We start from the raw sequence: 20,168 nt of genomic DNA on the forward strand, positions 1-20,168 counted from the left end.
TCCAGGAGTGCTCTACTACTGAACTACATCCCCAGCTCTTTTTATTTTGAGACAGTCAAGCTAAATTGCTGAGGCTGGCTTCAAACCTGTTATCCTCCTGCCTCAGCCTCCAGAGGGATTAAAGGCATGTGCCACTGTGCCTGGTCACGTATAAATTTTGTGTATAGTGTGATGGAGCCATTTTAATTTAACTTGCTGTCTTTTCAGCAAATAAAAATGAAGAAATGCAGGGAAGGAAGAACTTGTTTTTAACACAAGGTCCTGCATGTGGTCGACCTCAGCAAAAGAGGCTTCTCTGGAACAAATGAAAAACCAAGCCTGGCCTTGCCCCAGGACTCTGGAGAGAGCCTACAAGAAAAACTTTGTTATTCTTTCTCCATTCCTCTCCATGACTCAGATCCTACCTGTCCTTCAGACCCAGCCAAAAAAAATACACATAAAGTTTTCTGGGGACCAGTCTACCCACACCTTGTCTGTCCAATCTCCAAGTTACTTTTTAGTGAAGAGTATGTATCATGCAATTTATCATTTAAATACACTGTAGTCCCCCCTTATACACAGGGGATACATTCCAAGACTCCCAGTAGATGCCTGAAACTGAGGATATACCAAACCCAATATATACTATGTCTTTTTCTATAAATATATACCTATGATAAAGTTTGATTTATAAATTAGATACAGTAAGAGTAGTAATATTAACTAATACTAAAACGGAATAATTATAACAACATATAGATGCTGCTACAATAGTCCTTAACCAAGATGGCTGCTAAGTGACTAACAGATGGGCAATGTATACAGCATGAATACACTGGACAAATGGGTAATTCGTGTCCCAGGCTAGATGAAGTGGAATGGCAGGAGATTTCATCACACTATGCAGAATGGTGGTATGCAATTAAAAACTTATGAATTATTTCCTTCTGGAATTTTCCATTTAATATTTTTGGATTGTGGTTGACTTCAGTAGCTGAAACCACTGAAACTGAAACCTCAGAAAAGGGCGTGGCTTACTACACAACCCAAGCGCTGTGGGCCCCAGTGAGTGAACACATTCCAGATTCATGTTAGAGCTCAGCTAGGATTGTTTAGGGTCCCTGCCCCCTCAGGATGTCATCCCTTTGAAGATTCCTCTTCCCTCAGGTATTTGGAACAGAGAATGATAGCTAAAACGAATAGGAAATGGAGTCCACGTGGTCTTCAGCAAGTCTCTTGTGTTCTCTGTTTCAGTTCCTCTGAACTTGGTTCCTTATTTGTAAAATGGTTTTAATAGTCAAAGTGAGAACTGAATGAGAAAATTCATGCAATACACTTCACGCTCAAAAAACTTAAAAGGAGTTCCCAAATTGGGCTCCCCCATTCCCAGCCCCATGTAGAAGTGGTATTCTATGTCCCCTCTCCTTGGGTCTGGTCTCTGAATCTGCTTGGCCAGTAGAATTTAGATAAGAGACCCACATCAGTGGCTTACTACACAACCCAATTAACTATAATCACTAAATGCAGTTTCCATGTCCTGCCCCGCCTCTTGGAACCCAGGCACCACAGTGAGAAAACCAGGCCCACAAAGAGACATATTTTAGCTAGAAGTCCACCTGAAGTTCAAGAAAACAGTCAGCACAAAAGCCAAGAGCTTTTGACATGACTCCTTTTGCAGCCACCACCTGACTGTAAACACAGAAATTAGACATTGGAAGCCTTGATTCACACCACCTAGATGGTCCCAGTCAACCCCAGAACCAGAGCCGTAAGAATAAAATGATTAGAGTTTTGTGCCAACTAACCCTGAATAGGTTCTCTAGTAGTTTGTTATTCAGTAATGGATATCTGGAATCTTTATGTAATTGTTGTAGGGGGTCTCATGTGGCCACTGGACCACATCCCCAGCCCCTTTTGGTTTTGAAGGATCCCCGTCTTTACTTGCTGTTCATCTCTGGCAACTGGAGACTATCCATGTTGATTCTTCCTCCCCAGCTTTGCACAGTGAATTGTGCCCTTCCCCTTCAGACATGCTTGTAGTACCCGAGTCCAACTGTAGATTGAATTCAAGCTTTCACTCCAGAGGAGACTTCCTATCTCCCATGAAAATCAGTGCATGCAAAGAATCATGTGGGAGGAAGAGAGCGTTACCTGTCACCCATGGCTACAGGGATCAGAACAGCCTGTTACACGTTCTGCATCGCTCTGCTCACTGTGTTTCTCATGTATGTTAGATCTTGTTTATCCAAAAAGAATTTAAGTTTCTTGAGGGCAGTGACCTATCTTAGCTTTTTTGAGTATCAAAAAGAAAGCAGAGAGTTGGAGTTGTGGCTCATGGTAGAGCGCTCGACTGGCACAAGTGAGGCCCTGGGTTCCATCTTCAGCACCACATAAAAATAAATAAATAATTGTACTGTGTCCATGTACAACTAAAAAAGAAAGAAAGCAGTGATTATAGTTAATTGCAACCATTTGAGTTTATGAAAAGCTAAGCCCATGATGAAACTATGAAGGAACAAATAATTGCAATTATGCTAGGGAAAAAAACCACACCGCTGGATGTGAGTTAATTGTTGCCCAAACTCCCATTATAAACAAACAAAGTGTGTGGGGACAAATGATTCTACTGTGAAAACAACATGAAAATGGTTCATATAAATGAAAAGTCCAGGGATCAGAATTAAATTTCTCCCAATTGATTTGATGCTACTTCCCCTTTCTTTATTTCTTTCTTTTTTTTTTTTTGGTTACAAGGATTGAACCCAGGGTTAACCATTGTGCCACATCCCCAGCCTCTTTTGTTTTAATAATAATTTTTTTATTTGTAGAATCCCACTGGTTATATAGTTATATAGAGAGAGTAATAATGTCTGATTCATTCTATTATCTTTCCTACCCCTATACCCTCTCCCCTCCCTTCATTCCCCTTTACCTAATCTAAAGTAATTCTATTCTTCCCTAGCTCCCTGCCCCATTGTGAATTAGCATCCACATATCAGAGAAAACATTCAACCTTTGGTTTTTTGGGATTGGCTGATTTCACTGAGCATGATATTCTCCAGCTTCATTCATTTACCAGAAAATGCCAGAATTTCATTCTTCTTTAAGGCTAAGTAATATTCCATTGTATATACCACATTTTTTTTATCATCTGTTGAAGGGCACCTAGATTGGTTCCATAGTTTAGCTATTGTGAGTTGAACTGCGATAAACATTGATGTGGCTGCATCACTGTAATATGCTGATTTTAAGTCCTTTGAGTATAAACTGAGAGGTGGGATAGCTGGGTCAAATGGTGATTCCATTCCAAGTTTTTTGAGGAATCTCCATACTGCTTTCCATAGCAATTGCACCAATTTGCATTCCTACCAGCAATGTATGAGTTACCTTTTTCCCCACATCCTCATCAACATTTATTGTTATTTGTATTCTTGATAATTGCCATTCTGATGAGGGAGATGAAATCTTAGAGTTGTTTTGATTTCCATTTCTCTAATTGCTAAAGAGGTTGAACAATTTTCCATATATTTGTTGATCAATTGTATTTCTTCTTCTGTTAAGTGTCTGTTCAGTTCCTTAGCCCATTTATTGATTGGGTTATTTGTATTATTACTATTATTATTATTAATTATTATTATTGATATTAAGTTTTTTGAGTTCTTTACATATCCTGGAGATTAATGCTCTATCTCAGGTGCTTGTAGTAAAGATTTTCTCCCATTCTGTAGACTCTCTTTATGTTATTTTTTAATATTCTATTTAGAGACAGGGTCTTACTAAGATGATTAGGGCCTCGCTAAGTTGCTGAGACTGGCTTTGAACTTGTGATCCTTCTGCCTCAGCCTCCTGAGCCACTGGGATACTTCTCCTTTCTTGACACTTAGATCAGGCACTGGAATGCAAGAATATTCATGCCTAAGGCTATCTAGTGGTTAAGTTTGTGGCTAGGGCTGACACCCTGAGAAGTTTCATTCAGTCCATATCATGGCTCAGACACAAGCTTCTGCCTGGAAGCACCTGGCATGATTTTTTCTGCACTGTGAAACTATCTCCACTGGTGGAGAAGCTTAGCAGGCTTTGCAACTATTGGCTTCTATTGACCAATCAATCACATGCCTGACTCTTAGGACAACAGCATATACCCACCTTCAGGCTGGACCCCATCTCCAGGCTGGACTGCTTGCAGTATCTACCCTGCACTCCACAGCGTTGGGTGTTTCTTTACATCCCAACCCTTACTCTGCTGTGCTTGTGATCCTTCTCCCACTCCAGCAGAGCAGGGACTTCCTTAGGACTGTGACAGTCATTTCTTTCTCTACTCCCTGGCAATAGTAGTTCCCCAGCCCCTTAATAAAGTTTTAAATGAATAAATGAAAGAAAGAATGAATGAATGAGTACATTTTCCTTCCTTACAGGCCTAAACCAGCACAGATCACTTCTTCTTTTCCCCAAAAGTGTCCTTTGTTTCTTCTCCCTGAGGGGACTGTTTTATGGGTTTCTTGAATCCTTCCCAGGCACACAGTAGTGTAACCACAAGATCAGCTACCTGATTTGTAGGGCCCACTGAAAAATGAAAACGCAAGGCTCCTACTTCTAATTATTATTCTTATAATTTTGAAGCTTAAAATTCTTTAAAATTCATAAACAAACTATGAAATATTAAATTATTGGGACTGGGGTTGTGGCTCAGCGGTAGAGCGCACGCCTACTGTGTGTGAGGCACTGGGTTTGATCCTCAGCACCACATACAAAAATTAAAAATAAAGGTATTGTGTCCACCTACAACTAAAAAAAATTAAATATTGAATTATTAAGAAGTATTAAGAATTTCAAAACAGAGATGCATTAATCCTTTCTAAGAGCCAGGCCATGAGTCTGGCCCAAGGTCCATGGTTGCAGGTCCATGAAGTCTGCTGTGTCTAGCCACCTATTTGCAATTACCCTGCATGCCATGCCCTTCCCTCTGGTAACTGCAACTTTTATTTGAGGACCCAACTATGTGTGTAGCTTGAATGGGACTAACATCACCACACCATTCCAGGTGTGGATGTGCGATCTGGCCTGGCCAATGAGAGAACTGCATCCTCCTGGCCATGATTGGTTCAAGGATGGGCATGTGACCCAAGCATAACCAATGAGAACATGCCTCAGAATTTTGCTTCAAAAAGGAGGTACTTTTTCCTTGTGTTGTTAACTTGGTCACCAGTTGGGAAACCCTGCCTGAGAAAAAACTGATACTGAAAAAGCAGGGCTGAAATGATGAGATGAGATTCCTGCCAACATCTGATTGAGCGGATCTCCTATTTGTTTCTGTTCTTTCTTTCATTCCTCTTCTTGTTCTTTTAAAATATGAACCAATAAATTTCCTACTTGGCCTAAGCCAGCTTATGTTGGTTTCACTCACTTGAAATTGAGAGAGACCTGACTAATGGGTTGGAGCTTAATAAATGCCTTTCAGTTTGAATGATATACTGCAAGGACTTGAAGGAGTCCATTGTTTAGTTCTAGTTCTGTCACCGTTCTCTGCTTGGTTCCTTTGGACTGGAATATCAAGGCAGGAAACAGAATAGCCCAAAGGCTGTGACTGGGTTATTAAAATGAGAATTTAAAAGTATGTTAAGGATTATTTCTTATCCATGCTCATTTTTTATGTGTGTAGAGGGAGACAGAAGTGGAAGGCCTTTCTGCTTTGGGGATTTGAAAACAGAGTTTTTAACATTAAATGTGACTACTTTTTATAATATGGAAGAATCATTATAAAGTTTATTTTTTCATAGGATTTGAAGAGAATCAACTCAGACCATCTTGCCTTTCCAGACCGAGCACTGGTTCCATATAGCTAACTCTGACCAGCCATGCCAACCCTTCCTGTGAGGACAAGTTTTAGGGTACACAGCAGTCCAGGTGAGCCCCATTCTTGCTCACCCCAGGACTCAGCTTGCTGCTCCTCCCTCTCTGCTCAGCGTCCGAGGTCTGCAGGCCAGTTGGGGGCTTACTGACTTGGGCCTACCCACAGCCCTGCCTGCATCCTTTCACTATAGTTTCATTTGGACTCTTGAGCCAAGGTCTCAGTTTGCTGATTCCACTGCCAACGGCAAACATTATCTATCTTCTGGGTATGCTGGCAAGGAAACCATTTTTTTTTTTTTTAACCTTCGGGGCCAGCCAAAATCAGAGGCCAGTTAATCTTCCTGGTGATCTCATCTGAGTATGCTTCTCATCTGCCCAGAATGAAGCCTCATCTGTGCTTGGCTGCAATGCTGTGAAAGCCCCACCTCATTCATCAGCCCCTGAAGGTGACCTGATAGCCATTGCTGAGGATGGTGCTGGGTTGTCCTCTTTTCCCCTGAGTCTCCTGTTATATCTGCTCCCACAGATCCTTCACTGAATCCTTTTTGCCTTTTTGAAGCTTGATAATTCCATGGATTCCACCTGTCCTATGCCCTCTCATGGCTCTCAGGTAGAACCTTCCAGTATCTCTCCCCAGCACCAGTCCTGCCATCTTCCTGGATAAGCTGAATATTCATTTGTCTCAGCCAGTATGTTAACCTCAAATTTGTTTACCTCCTCAACTTCAGTTACCTCCGTCTCTCCACCACTTCAGCGTGACTATGTCTTATACCTTCTCAAAACTCAGAACTGAAATGTTAAGCTCCAAACCCCACCCTCTCCTTTTCTTTTCTTTCTTTCTTTTTTTGGTATAGGGGATTCAACCCAGGGCATTTGTACCACTGAGTTTTATGTCCCTAGCTCCTTTTATTTATTTTTTCTAGGCAGGGTTTTGCTAAATTTCTGAGACTTACCCTTGAACTTGTGATCATCCTGCTTCAGTCTCCTGAGTCTCTGGGATTATAGGTGTGTGCCATTATACCTGGCCCCAAATCCCATTTCCTAACTTCAGTTCCCTTCAGTTCTGGCATTAATACTGTAAGACATTAGCATTTTTGTTTATAAAGATCCATGGACAATGGACAAATCCATTTTCCCTGAATTCACACATTCAGAGCCGGGAGTGTAGCTTAGTGACAGAGCACTTGCCTAGCATGTGTGAGGCCCTGGATTTCATTTCCAGCACAAACCAAAAACACAAAAACAACAACAAAAAAACCATATTCAGCAAATATCTACTGACTCCACACATGTGCCCAGCAGTGCCTGGCACCGCACATCAACCTTCACTGTATTGGGAGGAGGTTGCAGCGACCTCTTGCTGTGTACAAACCTCTCCAAAACTTAGTGTCTTCAAACAGTAAGGATTTATTAGGCTCTGCCTTCCCCTGTATTAGATCCATTTCCTGTCCCTGTCCCCCATCTGCCTTTTGCTCCAGCCATGCCTAATTCTTCTGTTCCCTGATCACATCAGCCTGTGCCTGGCATGGGCTGTTTATTCTACCTAGAATCCTTCTTCTCCCTCATTCCATTATTTCACATACCCAACTTCTATTACTCCTTTAAAATATAACAGTGTCAGCTCTTCCGCTAAGCCTTCCCTGAAACCTGGTTTATTTGGATGGTTATGCAGCAAGGCAGCATAGATGTTCAGGTCCTTGTTTGTCTTTTCCGGTTAACTGGGTTCCTTAAGGGTAGGGACAGTCACCTTTGCCGCAGTCTGGCTGGGCACAAATCACTGAGCCGCCACAAAGTACTTGTATGTTCAAATAGGAAACTTTATTGCCTGAACTCCAACAGCACTCCACGCACACTCCCCAGGAACTCTCCCGAACGCCACACGCGCGGCTCCCAGGAACACCACACACCAACAGGAACTCCCCCGGGGAACTCTCCCGGGAACTCTCCCAGAACACCACTGGGCTGCGCGCGCTCTCGGAATCCCGCGAGAACTCAACAAGAACTCCAAAGTAGTGGGCTGCGCACGCTCTCGCAACCCCGCGAGCCACCTTATTACCGGACAGTAAAGGTCTAATATACAATTGAATACACAGCCTGTTTCAATCCAGCATCATCCAGTCACAGCGATTATAAACAGCTTAACTTAATATCATCATCTTTTTTGTTTGTTTGTTTTTGTGGTGCTGGGGATTGAACCCAGGGCCTTGTGCATGGGAGGTAAGCACTCTACCAATTGAGCTATATCCACAGCCCCAATATCATCATCTTAATGGCTCGCCTCTCAACCATTACTTCTGGCAAAATGCCAGGGGCCATTCTGACTTGCCTGTGGCTCTCAGCAACCTTAACCTGGTGGAGTGTTCCATAAGCTGACACTAGCATGTTTGCCATAGTTTGCTCTTGGAGTCTGAAAATGTACGTTACAGGCCAGGTACAGTGGCACATACCTGAGATCTCAGAGATTCAGGATGCTGAGGCAGGGTGGTTGAAAATTCAAGGGCAACCTGGACCATTTGGCAAGACCCTCAAAAACTTAGTGAGACCCTGTCTTAGAAATAAAAAGGGTTGGAGGCCTGACACAGTGGTGTACACCTATAATCCTAGCTACTCAGGTGGTTGAGGCAAGAGGATCATGAGTTCAAAGCCAGCCCCAGCAACTTAGTGAGACACTTAGCAACTCAGTGAGACTCTGTCTCTAAATAGAATACAAAAAAGGGCTGGGGATGTGGCTCAGTGGTTAAGTGCCTCTGGGTTTGATCTCCAGTGCCAAAAACAAACAAATAAATAAATATAAAAAGGACTAGAGATATGCCTCAAAGGTAGAAGGTTCTTAGGTTCAATCCCCAGTATCAGGAATTAAAACAAACAAAAGCCCTGAAAATGTACATTACAAGATCAAATCATAGCAGAAAGAGATATTTGTAGATCCTGTTATGAGGTCCTCTGTTCTTTTCAGCTGATACTGGGAGGCTACCCTCACCACCTTAGAGGCCTGCAAGTCTCCAGGGGAGAACTTACGTAAGTTCCCCATTGCTCAAGCTTCTCCAGGAAGCATCTGCCCTCTGTACTTGGGACAATCACGATCACTGCTGGTAACAGTATTGATTCCTGGCAGAAGAAGGACTCTGATCGCCATTTTCCCCCAGAAATGATCTCTGGGAAAATCTGAAATGCTTACTGCTGCCAACACAAAGTTTAATGTGATACTTCAGGTCACAGGTTCTAAAATCCAGAGCCAGAGCTGGTCATTGCCTCTGATCTTCAGACTCTCATAGCCATTTGCCCAATGGTCTTCCCTACCTGGATGTCCACCAAACTTGGCAGATCTAAAATTGCATTCATCACCTCTCTTGCCCTCACATACCCCTGGACTGGCGGTCCACCAGTGAGCAATGAGAGGATGAATATGAACCATTGGTGGATATTTTTTGGGTCACTCTCCTCTTCATTCCTGCCAGAATTCTGGTCCAAGTCCTTGGTTTTTCTGGTCTACATCCCCTCTGCCTACCTTCTACCCTCCTCTGCTTTCCAGGGGATCTGTCAATATGCTAATTTAACCTTGGCCTTTCCCCTGTCTGAAATATGTTAATTCCCATCACGGGTTACCAAACTGCATGCAAATCACCTAGAGAACTTCTTAAAAGTACAGATTTCCTGTACTTTATTCCTTTTCATGGAATAAAGTGTTGCCCAATTCTAGAATAAAAAAAAATAAAATCAATAGAGATTATTGTTTTTTAAATGCAGAATCTGCTGGTTATGGTAGCACATGCCTCTAGTCCCAGCTACTTGGAAGGCTGAGGCAGGAGGACTGCTTGAGCCCAGGAGTTTGAGGCCAGCCTGGGTAACACAGTAAGAACCTGTCTTTTAAAAAGAAAAATATTAAGTTTTTAAAAATGCAGATTTCTGAACCCCTTTCCATACCCAATAAATCTGATATTCTGCTGGGTGGGGGCCAACAGAAGCATGCCTTTAATTGGTGCCCAAGGATTCTGATAGAGCCTGGACATGCACCCGGAAAATAGCTGTGATTCACAGGATAAAGTTAAACTTGGTGGTTCACTCTCCCTGCACTTCTCATGTGTCCCTTGTCCCCTCTCAGGCAAGGTCCTCCCCATCTTCCCTGCCTCTCCCACTCTTTCCCCACACCTTGCTCTCTAAGGTACATCTCATCTTCCCCCTTTGCTCTTTTTGCCTGGTGACAGGAATGTCCTCCTGAATGACCCCCTGTCCATGGGGCAACTCTTTAGTATCCTTTATAGCTGACACAAGGTATCAGCATCACCTGGGAGCTTGTTTCAAATGCAGAATCACAGGCCCTTCCCCAGCCCCGCTGAAGCAGGCCCTCAGTGCTTCCTGTGCACATCAGCAAATAAGAAGTACAGACCTACAACGTGGTTCAAGAGCCACTCCTCCAGGAAGCCGTCCGAGACACACTCATCAAGTTCTTCCAAACCAATACCAGGAATCCATGACCACTGTAATTGTAACATCTCAAAAGTTAGGACTTTCATAGTTCAGTCCCAGAGAACCGTCAGGTTTAAAGTGTGGCCCAAGGGATATTTTATCCCTAGGCAGGCCCTAAGTCAAGAAAATATCCTCTCTCCTTCCTGTGGTCCCATGCCTGTCTCCTACCCACTCTCTGCTGGTGCTCAGCCCACAGGAGGTATGTCATCTAGCTGGGTCCCCCTGCCTACTCTGGTTCTCTTTCAGCCCTCTCAGCCTTTCTCCTGAGAAGACAGCCAGGTGTCCTAGTCTCTTTCTGCTGGCAGGAGGAGTGAGGTTAGCAGCACCTTATAGTCTCAGTGGGTTCTGAGCCCCTCCCTGTCTTGGTAGAATTGCTTCCAGGGAAAGTTCTGGATTCCTTTCCTAAGATGTAGGGCACGCATACCAAAAAATGCCTCAGTGGACAAGAGAGAGAAGCCCTAGGTCAGCTGTCTACCAGCTGCTCTGAGTCTCAGCCAGGGCTCTGGGCAAGGAGGAGCTCAATGCTCTTGGCATCTACCTAAGCATGGAGACTGGAGATCACCAGTCTGGGGCAGGCTGGGTGTTTGGCACATGTGGAAGTTCTCATTGAAGTGTTTCCTGGAGCCATTAACACCTTCAGGGGGACACTGGCCATCCAAGGAGCTCCCAGCTGAGTCCTGGGTTGCTTTAGCAGAAGAGTGAGGAACTGAGGCTGTGGGCCCTGGCGTAACTGTGCTCACCTAGGACATTTATGGTATATTTATCTTTTTTCCTGCTGAATGGAGGTGAGAGGGTTCTATTATTGGGTATGAGGCCAAGGAACACAGATTTTTTTTTTTTTTGAATGGTGAGAACTCTGTCATAAACTAGATTTTGATAGTGGAATATTCCCCTCCCTCATTTTAAAAATATAACTATTTATGACATATAGGTGCCATGTATCACATGTGCTATGCAATAGTATTAGATGTTTGACTTTTAAAAAAAAATTTTTTTAAAGCATTTCTAAAGATTAAACTCAGGGCCTCCTGCACGCTGGGTGAGTGCTCTACTACTGAGCTACGTTCCAGCCCCTAGAAACTTGACTTATGTTGTCCTGGTGAACATGTCTTTTTCAGAGTTGAAAATGAGACCCAGAAGCTCATGTAGCTTTTAGAACCTGAAGTAGAACCTGGCACTTCTGATTGCCACCTCCACACCCCTTCCTCTGTAGGCCTTCCAGAAGCATACCATGGAAACTTATTCCAGAGGATCTGCTACTGCCCAGTGAATTGGGGACCATCCAATGAATCATGCCCTTCTTTGTTTCAAGATGCCATAAGAGGAAATCACAGAAGGAACAGCTCTTCTGAGTTTGTTTCTTCTTTGGGCAAAGAAGTATAGTGAAGAATGTTTTCAAGTAGGAAACCAACCCAAGATTCCACACCCTTCTGAAGAGTCCCATTGCACATGAAAATGTTTAAAGCTTTATAGTAAAGAAACCTGTTTTAGGAGCTGGGGTTGTGGCTCAGCGGTAGAGCACTCACCTAGCACAGGCGGGACCAGGGTTCGATCCTCAGCACCACATAAAAATAAAGGCATTGTGTTGTGTCCATCTATACCTAGAAAATAAAAAAAGAAACCTGTTTTATTCCTTCTAACCCAGTGCTTCCCAAACTTATTTTTTCTTGGAGTTCTTATCAACTTCTCACAGGCAGAAAAGCTGGGTCTCACCAGGCTGATTGTCCTCCATCAAATGTCCAGAGAGTTTTTTAGCATAGCCCCAGAGTCAGACATTGCTCTCAGAAAACAATGGAGAACAAAGAGAATGATTCGATAATTTGAAGAAAAATAAAGGCAAGAGTTTTTGTTCTTTTGCAGGCTTTTTTCTCTTTGGCCATTCTAAATGAATAGGTTGAAGAATTGGTTTTAGTTGAATTTCTTCCCGTTAATCTTTTCCAGCACTCCAGTGCCACCAGGGAAGGTGGAAATGACTGCTTTTAATAGTGATTAGAGAGGGCCCCATGGTTAGGTCAAATCAGGACTTCACTTCCTCCCCGTCTGTGTGTGCATTAGCGAAGCCTGTAAGAATGCTTCTCCATGGCCACTGATCCCAGCCAGGAGCCTGCCAGGAGCCTGGACAGCTGGCAGCCGCTCTTACCAGAGCTCCACCACCAACCGCCCCCTCTTCCTTCATCCTCCCGTCTCCCTACCCTCTTACTTCTCTGTGACTCTCCCCTGGTAAGAAATTTCTTATTGGTTTAATGGTTTACAGAAAGAAGGCCTTGAAGTTTCTGCTCAATTGGTATTTGAATGCAGATGGAAACACACTGTAGCTCTTTACTTAGAACAGCCCGCGCGCTCTCCTCCTATAGTCCTCAGAACTAAGAAGGGGGAGGGGTTTGGGCAACAGGAAGGACAGGCTTAGCCCTCAAGGTAACCAAGGTGCAAGTTGATTTCTCATCCATAACCACTTGCTCCCCCTTCTGTCCGTTCTTGGTCCTCACTTTCTTCTGTGGGCTCACCTCTGTCCCACTCTGACGCAGTTTTAAGAGATAGGGCCATGGGAGGAAGGACTGGGGATTTGTGCAACCTTCGCAGGCTGCAACTTGACCTCTGGGCTACTATCTGCTGGGTAAGATTGGGCTTGTGAGATATGACTTGCTAGGGCAACAGAGAGACGCTCAGTGCTCTCTGCTTGCTTCACCGGACACAAAAACAATGTGACCAAGAAAGACAGTTTGCAGAATCGATGGCAGGACACCAGCTGAGAGGCAGCTCTGAGATGGGCTTCTGGAGCTTCCCTCACTTCCTCCAGCCCACAGTGTGTGTCTTCCTTCCGTGTGACTTCAACACCTGCCTAGTTCAACCCTCCCTCTCTCAGGATTCATACCTCCTGACCTCCTCACCTCCCACTTCTTCCTCCATATTTCCAAAACAATGTCTCACATCCATCTGTCTTCTGTGGCCTCTGCCAGAGTTTGAGTCACTATTTTCCCCTGACATCAGTAGTCATGTCTCTCCTTCTTCTCTTTGGTGGTTTCCCTGAACTAAAACAAAACCCAAAGTCTTTTCAGTGACCCATTCTCTGGCCCCTGCCCCATCTCAGACCCTGTCTCTGCTCACTGTAAGAGGCTTGCTTCCTGTCAGTTCTGAGCAGGGCTGGCCCGAGGAGCCTGAGACAGTGCAGTCACCTGGGACCCAGCTCCCGGAAGGAGCCATGTGCCTGGGTGTAATGAACTGTTGTCACCATCTTGAATCTGTGTTCTTTAAGGGAAGTTAGATGGGATAATGGGACATGCCATCTGTACTGGACTGGGAGCCTCACCAAGTCTGTAGTCCCACCTCCTGCCATCCCCTTCCTCCCTGGCCAGGTACATTGGCAGAGGGAAGCCCACATTCTGCTATTGTCCTTCACCCCTGAAAGGGGCTTGGGCTGGGTGGCAAGGAGGGCTGGAGTCAGGCATGTTGGGGTGGCATCTCTGTATAGGCACAGCAGAGTCTTCTCTGCCCACTAGGGAGCCCATGGCACCTTTGGCAGGGTCTCTCATCCAGGCTGGCCCAATTTAGATACTAAGCATATCCCAGGACAGAGGTCACAATCTTGTGGGGTTTCCCATCTGCCGTGGGTAGGGGTAATGAGCCCTTGGTGTGGAAACTGATTCTCCCACCCCAGCCAGGGTCACATTTTCATTTGTTTATTAAACAGACTTATCAAAATTTACAGCCAGTACTTGTTCTAAGTGTTTTGGAGCCTCCGTCCAGATGCTCTTTCCCTGGCTGTCTTTCCCATCCTTAGGGCCATGCACAGTCCGCCTCCTCAGATGGTCCTACCCTCCTGCTCCTATCCAAGGCAGCCCCAACCTGTTTCTGTGTTTGTTTTCTTCATATTGTGCATCATAATTTGTAATAATACATTTGTTTTGTTGCTTGTATTCTTTCTTCCCCACAAACATTAAGCTCCAGGAGGGCAGGTTGCTATCTGTCTTGTTCAGTTAGATCCATGTCACTTATCAGTCTTGAGTACAGTGTTTGTCATGTAGTATATGCTCAACAAATATTTGTTGAATTAATAAATAAATTTATTTCAGATACTGCATGGAGAATAAATAACAAACACCTCCTGTATGCTTAAATTAATAACATTTTAGGGAAGATTTTTTTAAAGAAAATATTGGGAGCAATTAAATACAAATAATAATACAAATCCTCTAGCCGGATACAATGGCTTATGCCTGTAATCTCAGCAATTTAAGAGGCTGAGGCAGGAGGATCACAAGTTCAAAGCCAGTCTGACAACTTAGCAAGACCCTGTCTCAAAATAAAATACAAAAAGGGCTGTGGATGTTGCTCGGTGGTAAAGCACCACTGGGTTCAACTCCAGTACTAGGAAAAAAAATTCTGCAAATATTATTTTTCAAGTGGCTCTTTTTCTCTCCAAAACAAATCTGCAAGGTTCTTTTCATATTGGTCTAATAGATCAATTCATCATTTTTTAATTGTTAAATGGTTTTCCACAGTGTGCTGTAGCAACACATTTGAGTTGTTTCCTACCGTTGAACTACAACGTTATTTAATCTTTTGCTGTTGCAAGCAATGCCTCCCCATGCATAAGTGTAAGAATTTCTCAAAGGTAGATTCCAGAACAAAGAATTGCTTAGTTTACACGGTTTGCACAGTGTTTTTTTGGGGGGTTGGGGTGGGTGGGAGAGGTACTGGTAATGGAACCCAGGGGTGCTTAACCATTGAGCCACATCCCAGCTCTTTTTAAATATTTTATTTAGAGACAGGTTCTCACTAAGTTGCTCAGGGGCTCACTAAGTTGCTGAGACTGGCTTTGAACTCATAATCCTCCTGCTTCAGCCTCCCAAGCCACTGGGATTATAGGTGTGTGCTGCCATGACTGGCTGGGTTTGCACATTTAAAAAAATAGAATAGATACATGCTTTTGAACCACTGCATCTCCTTGGAACCCCTGAAAGGCAAGGTCAGCAAGGTGAGTGTGGATCTGAGTTGACGGATGGACCGATCCTGTCACTGTTGCTGTGTTGCTTCTCTGGCCTTCTCATTTCCCTTAGTTAATATATTGAAGGTTCTAGCAATGACTTGTCTCAAATGTTTTCCCCTTCTATGTTTCTACTCAGTAACTTTCTCTTCTTCATGGGAGTAGGATGGAATTGGACATGGAAGGACTTGAAAAAGGTGTAAGAGCTGAGAGTGGTGGTGTACACAAGTAATCCCAGCTACCTGGAAGGTTGAGGCAGGAGGATCACAAGTTTGAGGCCAGCCTCACTAACTTAATGAAGGCCTTGAGCAACTTAGCGAAACCCTGCCTCAAAATAAAAATTAAATGGACTGGGAATATTGTTAAGCACCTCTGGCATACACACACACACAAAAAAAAAAAGAAGTATAAGAAATTATTTGTTTAAAAATAGCAAAGAAGTACTGCTTGGTAGTTTTCTTGATTTTTATTTATTTATTATTTATTTATTTATTTATTAGTTCTAATCAGTTATACATGATAGTAGAAAGCTCTTTGATTCGTTGTACACAAATGAAGAATTTTTCACTTCTCTGATTATGCATGAAGTAGAGTTACACCATTCATGCAATCATATATGTACCCAGGATAATGATGTTCATCTCATTCCACCATCTTTGATTTTCATTTATTATTATTATTAATAATAATAAATAAAACTCAGGGGTGATATACCCATAAGCTATGCCCCTAGCCCTTTAAATTTTTTATTTTGAGACAGGGTCTTGCAAAGTTTCCTAGGTTGGCCTCAAAACTTATGATCCTTCTGCCTCAGTCTCCTGAATAGCTAGGACTATAGGCACCCATGCAACATGTCCAGCTTTGATCTTTATTTACTGAAAAATCTGATTCTAGCTCCTGTTGTTGAAATGGACAAAGGGAAGGCTTGGAGCCACCCTAGAGTCTATCATGCACTAACTCAATAAGTATTTAAGGAGCATGTTCCAGGCATGTCAGATTAATCAGAACTCGGATTAATCAGAACATCACTGGTCCTAATGGAGAGGTGGGGTCCTGGGAGCTCCCTGCTGTGAAAACCAATGACTGTGTAGTTGGTGCAATGGACTAAATCATGTTCTCTCCAAATTCAAATGCTGAATCCCTAACTTCCAATGAGGGCTTTGGGAGGTGTTTAGGTTTAGATGAGGTCATGAGGGTGGGATCTGATCTGATGGCATTAGTGCTTTTATAAGAAGAGACACCAGTGTGCACTTGTGGGCACTCTCTCTTTCTCTGTTTCTCTTTCATCTATCATGAGAGGACTTGGAGAAAAACAGCCAAAAAGAGAAATTTTACCAGGACAAAATCAGTTGGCATCTTGACCTTAGACTCCCTAGCTGCCAGAACTGGATGGAAAGCTTAGGGAATTGGAACACTTCCCAACCTCCAGAACCACCTGGACTATGGTAATTTTTTTATGGCATCACAAACAGACTAAGGCAGTTAGAACCTGGAAAGTGCCGTGGGAGGTATATGGGGCCTTGGGGCAGTGGCTAGTCACCAAAACTGATACAGAAATATTTCAATATTTTAACCATTGACACTAATCTACTGTGATGTATCAACACTGTTCATGGAGTTCACATTTTAATAAGAGACAGACAACATACAAAATAAAATAAAGAATGTGTCGAGAGCTGTTTTCTGGTATGGAGAATAATAAAGTAGATGACAGGATTAGAAAGTGTCCTAGGGAGGCTGATAATTTATGTTGCAGGAAGAAAGAAAGAGAAAGGCATGGTGCCCATCCTCAAGGGGCACTTGCCAGAAGCTGCACATATACCACTTACACTGAAAGCCTCTTGCTAGAGAGAAGATGGGAAACAGTTACATTGGGAAGCATCCACCACTGAGGATGGAGAGAACTACTGCGGAGCAATAGACATGATCTGTGATTGGATTGTAAGGTGGAAAGAAAGATAATTTTTCAGGATCTGTCAGAATACAGCTCTCTTTTGCCTCTCACGTTTGTGGATGTCTTGCGAACTGAGGTACTTGTTGCCTAGACTATCTTTCTAAGAATGTTTGTATAGCAAGCAGTCTTAGAAAACAAGGGTAATGTCTCCCTCTGGAGCAAAATGCAGGCAGCTTAGTGTCCAGTGTCATAAAGATGGTGTCTCCCGCAGAACAGTTCAGGAGACTTACTACCCATTAGAAATCTAATTTCCCAAGCTCAGGGCTCTCTCCAGTGTGACCCCTGTGTGGGCAAGTGTCACCTGGCCTTCTTTGCAGTGACCTGTGGGGATTGGTGCTGAAGAAAAGGGCATGGGAATATATGTTTATTTAAATATTCTCAGATGGCCAGGGAAAATGGGACCTTTAGAATGGAGAGAGCTGGCACTTAACACTTAACAAAGTGATCAAAAGTTAGCACTTCTCTATACTTTTACATTTTTTAAAACAAGAAATTAGGGAAAATGGAAGGAAATTCTGGGACCCTGTGGAGGATGGATTGGAGGGAAGATGGAGCCTGCTTTGGACCACTGGGTTAGGGACTCTGTCTCCTGAGCACCTTCTGCTTCACTCACCCCTTGCTCCCTGAAACAGCGCCTCCTCTGTCCCCACTGTAGCTGGGCTTCCCCTGGCAGCCTGGCACATGGACTAGCTTCTTGGGACCCCCAGCATTCCAGCTGGCATCTAGAGAGGAAAGATGTGTCAGCCCAGCTGTGGCATTGGCTTGTAATTCAAGTGACTGTGGAAAGCTGAGGCAGGAGAATTGCAAGTCTGAGGCCAGCCTCAGCCACTTAGTGAGGCCTTCAGCAACTTAGACCCTGTCTCAAAATGAAAAATAAATAAATAAAAAGGGCTGGGGATATGGCTCAGTGGCAAAGCACCCTTGGGTTCAATCTCCTGTAAGAAAAGAGGGTGGGGAAGGAAAGAGGTGTCTAACCTCTGCTTCCTTTTGAAAAATCCTGAGGAAGGGCTCCAAAAAGCTCAGCTGGGATCATGTGTCCACTCTTGGGTAAGAAAAGGGCAGGGAGAGGAGAGGTGTGCTTACACACAGCATTGAAATAAACAAACAAAAAGAAACAGCACGGGCCTCAGGAGGTAAGGAGTGATTTGACTGCATGAAACTAAAGATACAAGGAGGGGTCAAGTGTGGTGGTGCACACCTATAATCCCAGTGACTCAGGAGGCTGAGGCAGGACTATTGCAAGTTCAAAGCCAGCTTCAGCAACTTAGAGAGGCCCTAAGGACTTAGTGAGACCTGGTCTCAAAATAAAACATTAAAAAAGGCTGAGGATGTGGCTTAGTGGTTAAGAGACCCTGGTATCAAAAAAGAAAGAAGAGAGGGGCTGGGGATGTGGCTCAAGCGGTAGCGTGCTTGCCTGGCATGCGTGCGGCCTGGGTTCGATCCCCGGCACCACATATAAACAAAGATGTTGTGTCCGCTGAAAACTAAAAAATAAATAAATATTTAAAAAAAAAAGAAAGAAAGAAAAGATACAAGGAGGGAGAATCACACACAGGAATATGAGGAGGAGAGAAGTAGAGGATTTAAGGGTGATTCAAGGTTTCCAACTAGAGTGACTATAATGTACATGGTGAAGCCATTAACTGAAAGAGAATATAAGAAGACAAAACAGTTTGGATGCTGTTTTGAACTTGATTAATTTAGAAACTTAGGGGCATCAAGGGAGAGAAATGACACAGATTGTTGGAAATACAATTCTGTAGCTCAGAAGTATTGGTAGTACCAACTGGTGGACCAAGATGTGAGAGTACTAGCTTCCTCTGCAGAATGTGGTAGGATGCCACCAGGTCCTGTGGCCTGGCAGCAGAGCCCTCCCTTGTCACCCAGGCCCCTTGGCAAGAAAGACCCTGGCTAATTATGAGGGAGTAGAAGCTAGGAGTCACAAGGAAGACATTTGTGGGCGGATGCCTCAGCCTTCAGTGACTCAGCAAGGGCAGCTCCTACTGCTCATTCCAGAGCACACCAGGAGTTGTTGAGCAAATATTTGAAGAGCATTGAGTTCCTAAAAGCCTGCCATGAACTGAGCCCCTCAGCTGCAGAGCCGTCAACCCTGTGTAGGCAGCTGTCAGCTGTCAACTCTGGCTTTCCTGAAAAGACCTCCTGCCAAGAAATGTGTCATAGGGGAAAGAAGGAACGCGAAGACAACTGGGCTACTGGAGACCTGGAGTAAGTCAGACGTGAGTTTGAATTCTAATTTCCTCATCCACAAAGTGTTCAACATAAATGTTCCTTCTTCCTGGGAGTCAGTAAGGTAACAGAGTGCAGGGCTGGGCACATGGAAGTGCCAGCCATATGGGACCTGCTGTTCCCAGGGGTGTCTGAGCAGGGCTGAGGTTGATGCCTCCAGTCCTGTACCTCTCAAACCTCCTGGGGCAGTTTCCAGGCACAGGGCAGAGCTGTCTCCACTGATATCCAAGGATGCTGCAAGAAGCAGAGGCTGGGGGAGGGAGCTGGGGCTTCACAGGAGAAGTTGCACACCTAAAATAAGCCCAGGCAGGAGACTCTGGGAATTTCCTGTAATTTTCACTGTAAATGTCCTATTTATAAAGCTGAGTCACTGTTGTTTGGTGCATGGAGACAGGCCCTAGCAGGAAATGAGGAGCACACACAGAGACACAGTCTAACCCCACAGGCTTTGGGGAATGCCTGGGCCTGGCCTGGGCCTGGCCTGGGCCTGGATTGGGCCTGGCTGCTCGGCCCCTGGAAGCCCTTGACAAGCCCTTTGGTTGGGTTACTGGACCAAGTTAATTTATTTCATCCCTCATTGGCCCTTTTTCTGTCTTCTTTGCTTCCAAAATAGTTTCTCTGTCTCCCTCTCTCCTTCTCCCCTATCCCTCACTCTCATTCTCTCCCCTTCTCTCCCTCCTCTCCTCT

General features: G+C 44.1%; 1 long non-coding RNA gene across 1 annotated transcript in view; it reads right to left on the bottom strand.

Moving 5' to 3' along the window:
• The window catches only part of LOC124104729 (uncharacterized), a 72,323-nt gene extending 59,684 nt beyond the window's left edge, over positions 1-12,639 (bottom strand). Inside the window, exons 1-2 of the long non-coding RNA XR_006855500.2 lie at positions 12,497-12,639; positions 11,823-11,897 (exon numbers count right to left, since the gene is read on the bottom strand). This is a non-coding gene — a long non-coding RNA (uncharacterized LOC124104729). The remainder of the gene's footprint in view (positions 1-11,822; positions 11,898-12,496) is intronic.
• Positions 12,640-20,168: the final 7,529 nt, after the last annotated feature.

This window comes from Marmota monax, unplaced genomic scaffold (genome assembly GCF_021218885.2).
Source record: "Marmota monax isolate L192 unplaced genomic scaffold, Marmota_monax_Labrador192_F-V1.1 WCK01_AAM20220418_F8-fsc00001, whole genome shotgun sequence".
Lineage (NCBI taxonomy): Eukaryota > Metazoa > Chordata > Mammalia > Rodentia > Sciuridae > Marmota > Marmota monax.